Source organism: Lagenorhynchus albirostris, chromosome 1, assembly GCF_949774975.1.
Source record: "Lagenorhynchus albirostris chromosome 1, mLagAlb1.1, whole genome shotgun sequence".
NCBI classification, from domain to species: domain Eukaryota; kingdom Metazoa; phylum Chordata; class Mammalia; order Artiodactyla; family Delphinidae; genus Lagenorhynchus; species Lagenorhynchus albirostris.
This window is the reverse complement of record NC_083095.1, coordinates 37349769-37362331: the sequence shown is the minus strand read 5'-3', so window position 1 is coordinate 37362331 and position 12563 is coordinate 37349769. Positions and strand designations below refer to the sequence as shown.

The 12563-nt window shown below is 40.8% G+C and overlaps 1 protein-coding gene across 1 annotated transcript in view; it reads right to left on the bottom strand.

The window, feature by feature from the left end:
- Positions 1–12305, bottom strand: part of ESR2 (estrogen receptor 2) — a 196069-nt gene extending 183764 nt beyond the window's left edge. The window contains exons 1-2 of the mRNA XM_060141624.1: positions 12285–12305; positions 11815–11958 (exon numbers count right to left, since the gene is read on the bottom strand). The gene's annotated coding sequence lies outside the window, so the exon portion shown is untranslated. The remainder of the gene's footprint in view (positions 1–11814; positions 11959–12284) is intronic.
- Between the last annotated feature and the right edge of the window lie 258 nt (positions 12306–12563).

The following is a 12563-nucleotide window of genomic DNA, read 5'->3' as shown; positions in this document are numbered from 1 at the left end:
TGAGCAGGACTAGCAATAACAGATCTTCAAACACACTATGAATAGCCAATAATAAAAAAGGAATAGACAGGCCAATGTACCTGTATCAATGATCAATTTATTGCCTTTCACCTAATACACCCTTCAGTATATGTTCTATAGCAATGGAATTCCTTAAGCATTTAAACTGAGCCCAGTGCTAAGCTTTCGCAGTTGAGGCACTGCAGGGACACTGCAGAAGGAAGAGGCCACAGTGATTTCTGGCAGGGGCAGAGGCTGGCAGTGTGGGTGTGAGAACATCCAGTGGAGCCTATGCCAGCCATAAGTCCAGAATGAGGTCCCACTGCAAACTTGTAGCCCTGGCACGGCGAGAACCTTTCTGCAATCACCTGTTCAGACTATGGCCTGAGGAGTTACACAGAAGTTGTTCCTTGTACAAGTTTCATCACCAGCACATGCACACTCTGAAGGTCTTCTGCCCCCACGGGCACCTGGACTCCCAGGGCCCACACCACCAGCTGCTGATCACCCGCTCCCCACCTGCAACTCCAGACCACTTTCGTCCAGCTACACAGTTAACATTTCTGCTAATTAGTGGCCAAACCATTTTTTTCCAAGGAGGTCTGAATCCCCCAAGTTTGTCCATCTTTGGGTAGTCTACCTCAGCTCCATGTAAAGTTTCTTATATCTTATACTTAATCTCTCATCATAGTTGGTAATTCTTACATTAGACTTCCCCTGTTGAACCTACTGTGTAGTTTCTATCTCCTGATTGGACCCAGATTGCTATGCAATAGAACAGAAAATCCTAAAACAGCAAATTCAAAACTCAAGGGATTTCTCTGGTGGTCCAGTGGTTAAGAATCTGCCTTCCAATGAAGGGAACACAGGTTCAATCGCTAGTCGGGGAAGTAAGATCCCACATGCTGCGGGGCAACAAAGCCCATGCGCCACAACTACTGAGACCGTGCGCTCTGGAGCCCACTCGCCACAACTAGACAGAAGCCCATGCACCACAATGAAAGATCCCTTGTGCCGCAACTAAGACCTGACAGAGCAAAAATAATAATAAATATAAAAAAAAGTCAAAAGTTTTTGGAAATTTGTCATAGGATAAAGGTGGTATCTCAAATCTCTAGGAAAACATTGGACAACAGAATTATCATTGGAAAAAGAATGTATGCCAGAGTAAACTCCAAATGTTAAAGACCCGAATGTTGAGAGAACTGGAAAGAGGAAGGAGAGGGAGGAGGAGAGGAGAAGGGGTAAGACAGGAATGGGGGAGGAACAGGGGCTGCACAGGTACTAGAAGCAAATGTAGATAAATCCCATTATAACATGGGTGTGGGGACAATCTTCTTAACTATGACTCAAAATCCAGATGCAATTTTAAAATGTACATGAAAGTAAACATCTGCATATCATAAAAACACCATAAGTCAAAAGAGTAATGACAAATTTGAAAAAAAATACTCCCAACTTATATTAGAAACAAAGGGCTAATTTCTCTGGTATATAGCGAGAACTCTTAAATTAAGATGGAAAAAAAACCCCAAATATTCATTAGAAAAATAGGCAAAAAGCACAAACAGAACACAGGAAAAGGAAGGCAAATGGCTCTTAAAACACATAAAAATATGTTCAACCTTGTTCAATAAAGAGATACAAATTAAACTGCACCAAGATACCATTTCTCACTTATGTTTGCCAAAAATTCAATTTTTTTTTTTTTTTTTTTTTTTTTTTTTTTGCGGTATGCGGCCTCTCACTGTTGTGGCCTCTCCCGTTGTGGAGAAGCTCCGGACGCGCAAGCTCAGCGGCCATGGCTCACGGGCCCAGCCGCTCTGCAGCATGTGGGATCTTCCCGAACCAGGGCACGAACCCATGTCCCCTGCATCTGCAGGTGGACTCTCAACCACTGTGCCACCAGGGAAGCCCAAAAAATTCAAATGTTTGATAACAGACTCTCTTGGAAAGGTTATGGAAAAAACATGGACTTGCTCCTACATTGCTGGTGAGAGTGCAAAATGGCACAACTTCCATGGGTATTTGGCAATAAATAGCAAAATTACATATGCTTTTTACCCTTTGGACTATGAGTCCATAGTGATGTTCAAAAAAAGAGGAAAAGAAAAAGAGAATCATCTGCTACCACTGTATCAGTTCCTCACTCTGAAAATTAGCAATTAGGGGGAAAGAATTAAACCTGTACTCTGCCTTTTGAAGAGAACCTGTAGTTTATCCCAACGTAGAGGGAAAACCCTTCTTTACCAAAGAATGACACTTAATAAATAGTCCAGAAGAATATTCAGATGGATAGACAGATAGGTAGATACATACATAGATACATAGGTAGAGCAAATAAGTCAAATTGTCAGCAATTACTGAATCTAGATGGTAAACATACGGACATTAGTCTTTCAACTTTTCTATAACTTTGAAATTTTTCCTGATAAGAAGCTTTGAAGGAAAACAAACAAAATAAGAAATTAAAAATGGAAATCTGTTTTAAAAAAGTTAAAATATATGGAATAATATAATTTGGGGAAGGGAACAATGACCATTAATAATGAGACTGTTTGAGAGAGATCATTAAGAATCTAACCTGGAGAAGTTCTCCATCTTCAATATTTTCTGCTCCAGCTGTCACATACTTCCATACGTAAGCAACTTGGCTCTCTAAAGCTCCCAATTCCTTTCTCCTGACATTTTCCTTGGAATGCTCATTCCATTTGTCCTCAAAACACAATATATCTATGATGTTTTTTAAAAATGTCCATAAATTCTTCAATACTCTTCCCTTCAAAAGGTGGTGCCTAACCTCCCCCTTGAATATGGGCTAGATATAGTGACTCCCTTCTAATGAATAAATTATGGCAGAAGGATGGCATGTACTTCTATGACTAGGTTATAAAAGGCATTGCAGCCTCTTCCTGGCTTGCTCTCTTAGATCACTCACTCTGGGGAAAGCCAGCTGCCATATTGTGAGGACACTCAAGTAGCCCTACGGTGGCCTCCTGCCAGCAGCCAGCAAGGAACTACAGTGAAAGAGAGATTTTGGAAGCAGATCCTCCAGGCCCAGTTGAGTTTTCATATGACTGTAGCCCTGGCCAACATCTAAGCTAAGCTGCTTCTGGATTCCTCTCAGAAACTGTGTGAGATAATGTTTGTTGTCTTAAGCTGCTAAATTCTATGACAATTTGTTACAGAGCACTAGATAATTAATATAATATCCAAGGCAAAATTCATCATTTTCCTCCCCCAAACCACTCATTTTCTATTTGTGTTAATGACGAAGGCTATTACAGTTATCTCTGACTTCTCCCCTTCATCCAGCTACCTTTCATCACCAAGGCACATTGGGTTTTTCTCTCCATGGTGCCTTTCCCCATGGTCATGTCTTTCGCCAACCTTGGAGCAAGCTCTTGTTACTTCTTATCTGTGCACCTTAAATAGTCTCCTTACTGCTCCTTGCCTTCAGTTAGCTCTTTCTCCAGGGCCACAGAGCAGCCAGATTAACATTCTTAAAAACCTAGCTCTGAGCAGCCCCCTGCTTCCCACCAGCCTCTTAATAAGTCATGCTCTTTTAACATTCAAGGCATTCCACTATGTTGTCCCAACTCATCATTCCACTCTAATCTCCTGATATTTTCCTACAGAAAACCTGCCATGTTCATAAGAAATATGCAAAGTGCATTGTGAAGCGGTTGGCGTTTCATGCCTTATCACTTTTTTCACTCTAGCACCCCTATAGTAACTTACATAGAAATTTAACCCTCCTTATTAGAAGAGAACTACACCAAATCCTTTTTGGAAATGGTAAAGGTGGGGTGGGAGAGTAAGAAGTAAGTACAGTTAGATTTTAAGCTCCTGAAGGCACACACTGTATTTTATTCACCTTCCACTACAACGCAATAAATATTTGTTGTAAGAAAAGAATATGAAGAAATGTGTTGAAAATATATGATTTCATCCAGTATAGAGTATGAATCAAAGATGGAGCACTTGCAGTAGCCATGGTACTGAGCTGAGACAGGGGATCTAAAGGAGTTTCAAGACAGGCACTCTGCCTTCAGGGAGCCACTATGCCCAGTAAAAGAGGCAGGCAGACCAGGTAAAATAACAAGGAATGAATACAAAGGTGCTACCACTTCCAATCAACATTGGTTGTCCACAAGGGACAGGAGAGAGAATGGTAGCTGGAAACGAATATAAGATCAAGGAAGTTTAAAAAATATATGCATTTATTAATCATGAGGACAGGATTCCATATTTCAACTACTTATTCCCAATCAATATATACAATCCCTGATTCCTAATAGAAAATATGCAGGATAAAGCACATAATGCTAACTAGCAATTTCCAAACTTTTTTAAAAAGTTGTAGTAAAATACACATAATAAAGTTTACCATATTAACCATGTACAGTTCAGTAGTGTTAAATACATTTTCACTGTAGTGCAACCAATCTCCAGAACTCTTTTCATCTTGCAAAACTAAGATTCTACACCTGTTAAAAACAGCTCCCCCATTCCTCCCTCCCCCAGCTCCTGGCAACCACCATTCTACTTCTGTCTCTACAGACTTGACTATTGAGTACCTCATATAAGTAGAATCATACAGTATTTGTTCTTTTGTGACTGGCTTATTTCATCTAGCATAATGTCCTCAAGGCTTATCCATGTTGTTGCATGTATCAGAATTTCTTTCCTTTTCAAGGCTAAATAATATTCCATTGTATGTATACACCACATTTTGTCTATCAAGGAAGGGTTTTAAATACAGACGCTTGAAAACATTTACAGAACCATGGAAATGATCGAAGTTAGAGCAAGTGGTTGAATACAGGAGTTGGCAATTAGGTCATGAGTAACCTTTAGATGTCAGCTCGAGAACTGGCAGAATTATTAGGAGGCTTTTGTCCCTCAATCTGTCTTGAAAACACCTCTCCTATTTCAATCCACCTACACATACACCTGTTCACTGTGCTTATGTTTTCAATCTTGTACCTTGGTGATTGGATTTTAGTGCATTATTTTTGCTAAATGATCTGAGCATATCTTATGCAGCCAAATATTTAATCAAAAGACATTTAAAGTACTTTAACAGCACAACTTAAACAGTATGTAACAACTGAGAACAAAATATTTAAGGTAACATGCATAACAAATTGTATTTATGCATAATGTAACCTGGAGGTAATAAATTTTATATTTCTTTTTTTAATTGAAGTATAGTTGATTTATAGTATTAAATTTTTTTTGAACTTATAAAAAAGAAAACAAGATGTCTTACCCAATTTAATAAATAAAAAGCATATCCAAATGTTAGTGTAATCACCATGGTGAGTATCCCAACGTTCTTATACAGAGCACTGCTCAAGGTAAACTTACATAAGGATAAACTCTACATTCTCAATCATCAAATGAAGATTAAATTATATTCAAGAAATTAAGAAGCAGGAAAGCAGTGGATTTTAGAATTTGAACAAGAGACTTCAACTTAATAATCAATTTTTAAAAATCAATTGAATTATTTAAACAAAAAATCATTCTCTGAACATTTTGACCAATCAAGGTTTTACTGAATTTCATGTTGTCTCAACTTTACATTGCCCAAAAGAAATGTATTTGGCATTTCGGCTTAAGTATCAGTAGAAAAGCCAATACACCAAACTATCAGAAAACCACCACTATCTTTTCCTTTCATTAGGCCTCTTAAAAACGTAAAGCTTCTACGGACACAAAGTAATGAATAGTAGCATGGAAATTCATGAACTTGAAATAGCACTCCCCATTATCTAGCTGGACAGGGAAAACACCATTTAAAATGAAGATCATCTCTCTCTCAGGAGCAGAGAATCAATCCCATCACTCATTTTCACCTACAACTGAAATGTTCATTCTCGGCCTAGAAATGCTGAAATGACCTGTCAGACATATACCGCCAAATGGCAAATGCCAGGATTCATCCAGGCAATAAATCAGGTACCACAGTGACTTTGCTTAGAAAATATGCATTTCACACATATATACCAACTTCTCTAGAATTTCCACACATCCCCAGTACCATGATAATTAATGTGAGAGAACTGGTTGCTGGACAGTGATTAAGAGGATATACTGTTTTTTGGTTGGGTATCTTTTAAATTATCCAGATTCACATGACAACTATTTGTCAGTGCAGTCTTGGGTAACTAATAACTTGGTAGCCAATGCAAAGGGTTTTTCCTTCTTAAGCAAAGACACAACAAGGAGTAATGAACTTAAATCACTGCAGTAGACCTGGGAGACAAGAGAATAAGTAACAAAAGGAAAGTCTGCTCCACTGGAGGTCTAGAAAAGTGAATAAACAACCTGTGGTCATTTAAGTAGTTCTGCTCTAAAACAGTGATATAAACTGATCGAAGGAAAGAATTCCAAGAAGAATATATTTCTCCAGCACTGTACTACAGATTTTCCCACACATTCGTTTGAACACCCAAGCATTGCCTCTATGACCACAATCTCTGGTATAACAGGGAAAAAGAGTCTCTAAACAATTTAATTGTTGGGCCTGGAAGGCATGGAATTTCACCTGGCCAACAAAAGAACATGTACCCGGACATCCTGATTCTAAGAATTAATCATTTCTTTGTGTGCCAATTTTCTTTAATTACTCATCACAGCCTAAAATAGTTGGCCTGTATCCTTCATGATGAACAGCCCTTGTCTTCTGCCCAAAGATGTCTCTCTCACACTCCCCCAGCACACACACCTGTGTGGGGCCCTCTTGGGTCACATCTATGTCCAGTGGGAAAGCTTTTTGTACACATGGGATTATATGTAGTGTTTTAATGTACTGGCTGGGAAATACGTTACGGCTCTTAAACTAAAAAAAAAAAAAAAAAAAAAAAGTTTTTAAAATTCCAAATATTGACAGTGTTTCCTTGAAGAAGAAAAAGGCATGCCCTAGAAATGGCAGAAAGACATTCTAGAAAGAGTAGACTGATTTTATCAAAGTGCCAATCAAATCTAGTTTAAAAAAATCAGAAGGCAGTCACCACCAGGCCTGTTTTTATGTATATTCTTGCCCAGTGGACAGAGTAGGACTCCAGGTCCCAGGCCCAACTCTGCCTGAAGGCCAGGTGATCTTAGTTTACTCAGGTAAACTCCCTGAGTTCCTATATCTCCTTCAGGAGAAACGGGGACCTAATATGGGTTCCCCTTTCTCACAGTGTTTAAGGATGAAGTGAAATGATGTACATGAAAGCATTCTGCAAAGGTATCATTACATATGCAAGAGGGTGAAGTCAGTCTATAGGCACGCCACTGAATATGCTTAGAGTGTTAGGCAGGATTTCCAGACAATTTAGGTTAAGACACCTTTATGGCCACCCTGAAGATTTCTGCCTCCTAATTTTACTCTCTTAACTTCTTCTTGACAATCCACCACCACTGTCCAAAAAGCTGAGCTGCTAGTAGCCTGTGTGGAACACAAAATGCCACATTCTCCTATGCTGTATTCTCAAGCCTGCCCATCACACTTCCCCAAGCATTCAGTTTGAACACCCCACACCTGTGTGCCCCTCAGAAGCCATAAATTCACATTCACAAAGCAGACAATAGAAGGAATTTCATGGAAAAGATAAAAAATATGTCTTAGGTGTCAAGCGTCCTTGATGTGTATAAGTGGCTATTTGCCAATCACTAGCCTTAAATATTAAGAAAAATATTAAGAGTCTCAATCAGTTTAATATTAATTAGAAATAAAGAAAAAACACTCCAAAATCATCATGGAACTGATCGGTAATAACTGACTCACATACAACTCTTAAGAACATGTACACGTAGTTTCCAAAATGAGAAAACTAACTCCCCTAATAGCCTACTGAGCTGGTTAGGAAATTGAATTTTGAGGGCTTGAATATGGGAAGAGGATAAAGCCTCAGCCCCAGGGTTATCACACTCTAAGGCAGCAGTGTGGAGGGAAAGCCCATCAATCTTCTCTTTCATCAGCAGGTCTCTGCTCCTTCCTAATACCAAGTCAGTGACAATACTCCACTTTTAGGAAACAGAAGCATATTCAAATATTCATTTGGGGCAGGGTGAGGGAGAGGGTGAGGGAGAGTTGTGGGTGAAGAGATTCAAAAGGACATGACCGATGCAGAAGTTAACCGGAATACATTCAACTTGCCTGCCAGTCTGGGGTTTGACAGTGAACACAAAACATTCACTAACAAAACTTTGCAGTCCTGCTTTGAGGAAATATATAGGAGTCCAGTAATTTGTCTTTCCAGGTGACCTTCATTCTTCTCTCCTCTCTCAAGTACACCTGCACAAAGATTCCCTTCGTAAAGCCCTTAATTATTATCAAGAGCTGTAACCGTTCCTGTTGGAAATGCCAACTATCCAGTTTGCTGGTGCCTCATAAACTTGCCACTCTGCATATCCTAGTTACTGCCACTGCAGTTCTCTGAAAAGTACGTTGTGTATGTATTTAAAAGACAGGCTCTTGTTTTTCATAGCACAAAGGAAAACGGCAAACGACATCAGTCTGACACATTAGGAGTGCCTAGCAATAACAGGCACCTAAGTGTTTACTGAATTGAATAATGTATTAAACAGTAAAAAAAAATACTGGTTTATAAAAGAGTTTACATCTATGTCCTACAGGAAAACCTAGATTTCAAAACATGGGCACAGGAATGAAAAAACTGACATCTACAAATAAATTGGGCACAGACTTTAGCTCCTATTAAAGAGAGTATTTTAACTTAAGTAGCCACAATCACTCTGTATTTCATTTTAAATGTCTACAAGTTGTCATTTTTAATCGTTCCTAGGCTTCTCACTATTTGATAATATGTAATTTCAAGTAGCTTTCTTTTTTTTCTTTTTTTTTTTTCCCCGGTACGCGGGCCTCTCACTGCTGTGGGCCCCTCCCGTTGCGGAGTACAGGCTCCGGATGCGCAGGCTCAGCGGCCATGGCTCACGAGCCCAGCCGCCCCGCAGCACGTGGGATCCTCCCGGACTGGGGCATGAGCCCGCGTCCCCTGCATCGGCAGGTGGACTCCCAACCACTGCGCCATCTGGGAAGCCCTCAGGTAGCTTTCTTAATCTCACATATAATAAAAGTATCTCTTAAATGCAAAGATTATAAAGGAACCACATATTCTACTAATATTACATAAATAACAAATATTTTTTTAATGCCCTTGTATTTCAGTTTGGGATAACTAATGATGCAAACTGTAACCAAAGGCTTATACCACAATGGGACCCAAATTTGCTAAAAATTAAACCTATTAGCCCAATATGAATCTAACACGTATTCCAGGCCTCTGGTTTCCCATATACAAAATAGTTTTGTCTTTTCTTCAATTTACCCCAAAGTGTATAGGATTAAAACAAAAATACCAGAACCTGGCTCATCCCAAAAAAGGAAGGGAACTGAGGTTTTCTTTTGAGAAAAGGGAAGGAAGACAATTATTTCTAAGTAAGAATATACTGAAGAGCAAAACTATATAATCAACAAACAGACAGTGATTTCCAGGGGTTGGGGTTGAGTGGAGAGGGCTGACTACAAAGGGGACTTCTGGGGGTGATGGAACTGTTCCATGTCTTGATCATGGAGGTGACTGAGTATACCGCTGTGTGCAACTGTCAGAATTCACAGAGCGATACACCTAAAGAGGCTAGATTTTACCCTATGTAAATTACACTGCAATAAGCTTGACTTTTCAAAAATGTTATTATGTCTAAAACAGTGTGCTAGGCACTGAATGATGAAGCCTAAATTCAAGTATACATTTCTCAAGGGCTCTAGACATAATTATCAAAAAACTTACCAGTAAATGGTTCAAGTTCAGCCTTCAGCATTCTATATTATTTTATTATTTATAGATATTATAAAATGATTCAAAACATGAATTAACATTATTACAAGATGTATTTTGAATCATTACCTGTTGGATCACATATATAGAAAACTACATGTAATATTTTTTTAAATGGACATATCAATATCTATTAAATGCTAATTATATTTTTTTTTGCTAATTATATTTTTAAGGGTTGAATTTACTACTAAATCTTACCTATTCCATATAATAAATAAACTGAGAAATGTAAATGATGATTAGATTCATTCACATCCCTCAGAACCACTACGAAAGATGTCCTAAATGTGTTTTTAATTGACTTCAGAGACTTATAGGACTTAAATGTTACAGGAGACTGGTGACTTCTGAAATAATGTTTCAGTAATTCAACTGAAAAAAAATGCTTGAACATAAAATGGAATCCTAAGGTTTATGCTTTAACACCTGCTGATAAACAGATCCTAACATTTCCCCCTCTTCTAGAATGTATGCAAAAACAGATTTTCTGCAGGAAAAAAAAGAGCCAAAGAATAAGTGTGCAACGTTCTTTTCATAGTCACAGTACATTTACTTTTTACAATACTCACAGCACAAATCTTTCTTTCCACATGTTCACTTTTTAAATAACAAACATCCTTCTCCACACACAAAGAAAAACAGCCACTGTGAGTTTAGAAACTTAGAACAAAAATAAAAATTCCTAATGGAATGCCCATGTAAATACTAGAAATCTAACTAAACAAAATCCTTCCTCAAAAGTGTTGTGTACCACACCAAAGCACAAAGTTGCTTTTTAAAAAGCTAGTAAAATTGAGTCAATCTTATTTTCCTAAATAGAAATTCACCCGAATCCAAAGTTTTGCGTTTCACACACACACACACACACACACACACACACACAATATATATATATATATATACAGATTCCCTCGACTTAATTCTATATCCAGTATTAATTAGGCAGGAACGGGAAAACAACAGGTTAAGAGAACAGCGGCTGGGGTTCCTCGTCAGCAAATAAAACAAGCCCAGATGATCTCAATCTTACTCAATCCGCCCAGGAAAGAAGTAACTCCGCTTTCTGATATGATTAAGGTTTGCCAGTTAATACATTTAAAAATACTAGTCACCTGCCTGATACATGTACATCTTCCCAGGCCCACAAAACTCAAGCATGAAGTGCCCTGGTCAACTTTCCTACCGTCACCGTTTCATCCACGGTTGGGAAATCCGTAGAAAATACAGGAATTTTGCCTTTTAAAAAACATGTATATTAGCACAGTCAACCCGGAGCTTACAGGCACAAACCAATTAGTTAACTTGCCAGCGTCTTGAGTGAAAATATTTAGTCAAAACATGAAATTTCTGTTTCCAGTAGTTTTCCAGACTGGTGGATTTGGCGGGGGGGTTGGGGGGTGTCTTTTATTGTTCTCAATATTACTATTTTCCCATCGCTGGATTTCAAACATTAAATCAGACAAATCGCACCTTGACCTAAGGGGCACTTACCCTACTTGTACACACCCGCCTAGCAATCACTGAAACGCGGCACGTGCTTTTCCCGGACTAGTTCTGTTCCCCGCACCCGGCTGCGGCACCCGCTGCGGAGAGTGAGCGCACCTCGCGCAGCCCAGATCCCAAACGCAGCACCGGATGCCAGTCGCAGCCCTGGACGGTCCCGCTCTGGTCCGGCTCCCGCCGCCTCTTCTCTGCCCTGCAAGTTTCCAGAGGCGTCTGTCGCAGCCTCCGCTCTCCCGGCGGCCTAGCAGCAGGGGCGAGGGAGTGGGTGTCAGAAGGTCCAGTAGCCGGAGACACTGCAAAGATCACTAACGAGGAGCCTCTCCTTCCTTTTAAAGACGCGAGGGGCGGGAGGGGGAGGGGGGAAAGAAGCCCAGAGCCCACGTGACCACCTAGCCAGTGGCCGGGAGATCTCTGGAGGAGCCGGACTACCCGCCTCGCGATCCATACTCACCTGAGCGACGTAGGAAGCCCCAGGGTAGGGGCTGTCACCGTCGAGCGCCTCCCAGTCACCCGCAGGAGCAGCAAAGCACAGACGGCGCCCCTCCCCCGGTCTTGGATTTGGGAGGTCTGGGGCGGGGCCTGAGAATGTGCATTCCTAACCAGGTCCGGGGTGATGCTGAAAATGATGCTGCCGGGTTGGGGGCCACGCTTTGAGGGTCGGCTCCCCAGACCCTGAGCCACGTGAGTCTGAGAGGAGCTGGATGCTTTGGCGTCATTAAATACAGAAGTCTGACTAAGCATCTAGAGGTGAAACTATTTGCCCAATCGATTCCCAGCGGCAAGGGCAGCCTCGAGCCCCGGGAGAGGCAAAGCCACGCGGCATGGTCGGGAGGTGGAAGGTGTGGGTTCTCATCTTTCAAGGGCTGCCGGGGAAGGCCTTTCGCCCTAGAGCAAAGATCCCAGGAACCTCCTCAAACTCACCTACTGCAAGGAAGCGCGTGGGTGAAGGACGAGGGAGGGGAGGTGGTTCAGTGCTTCTCTGCGGAGACGCCCCTCTTCCCTGGCTCCGCCTCCGTCAAACTCTCTCCGCAGGCGAGCGCCCCCTGGTGGCAGCTTCTGTTCCCCAGGTCTGCACGGTACCTAAGCTCTCCTCACCCACCACCACCCGGCAGTGGTGCCCAGAGTGAGGACTAATAAGACTATTTGATAGTCACTAAGAAGCAACTTGCATCTTGATGGCAAAAATCGAAAAGAACGTAG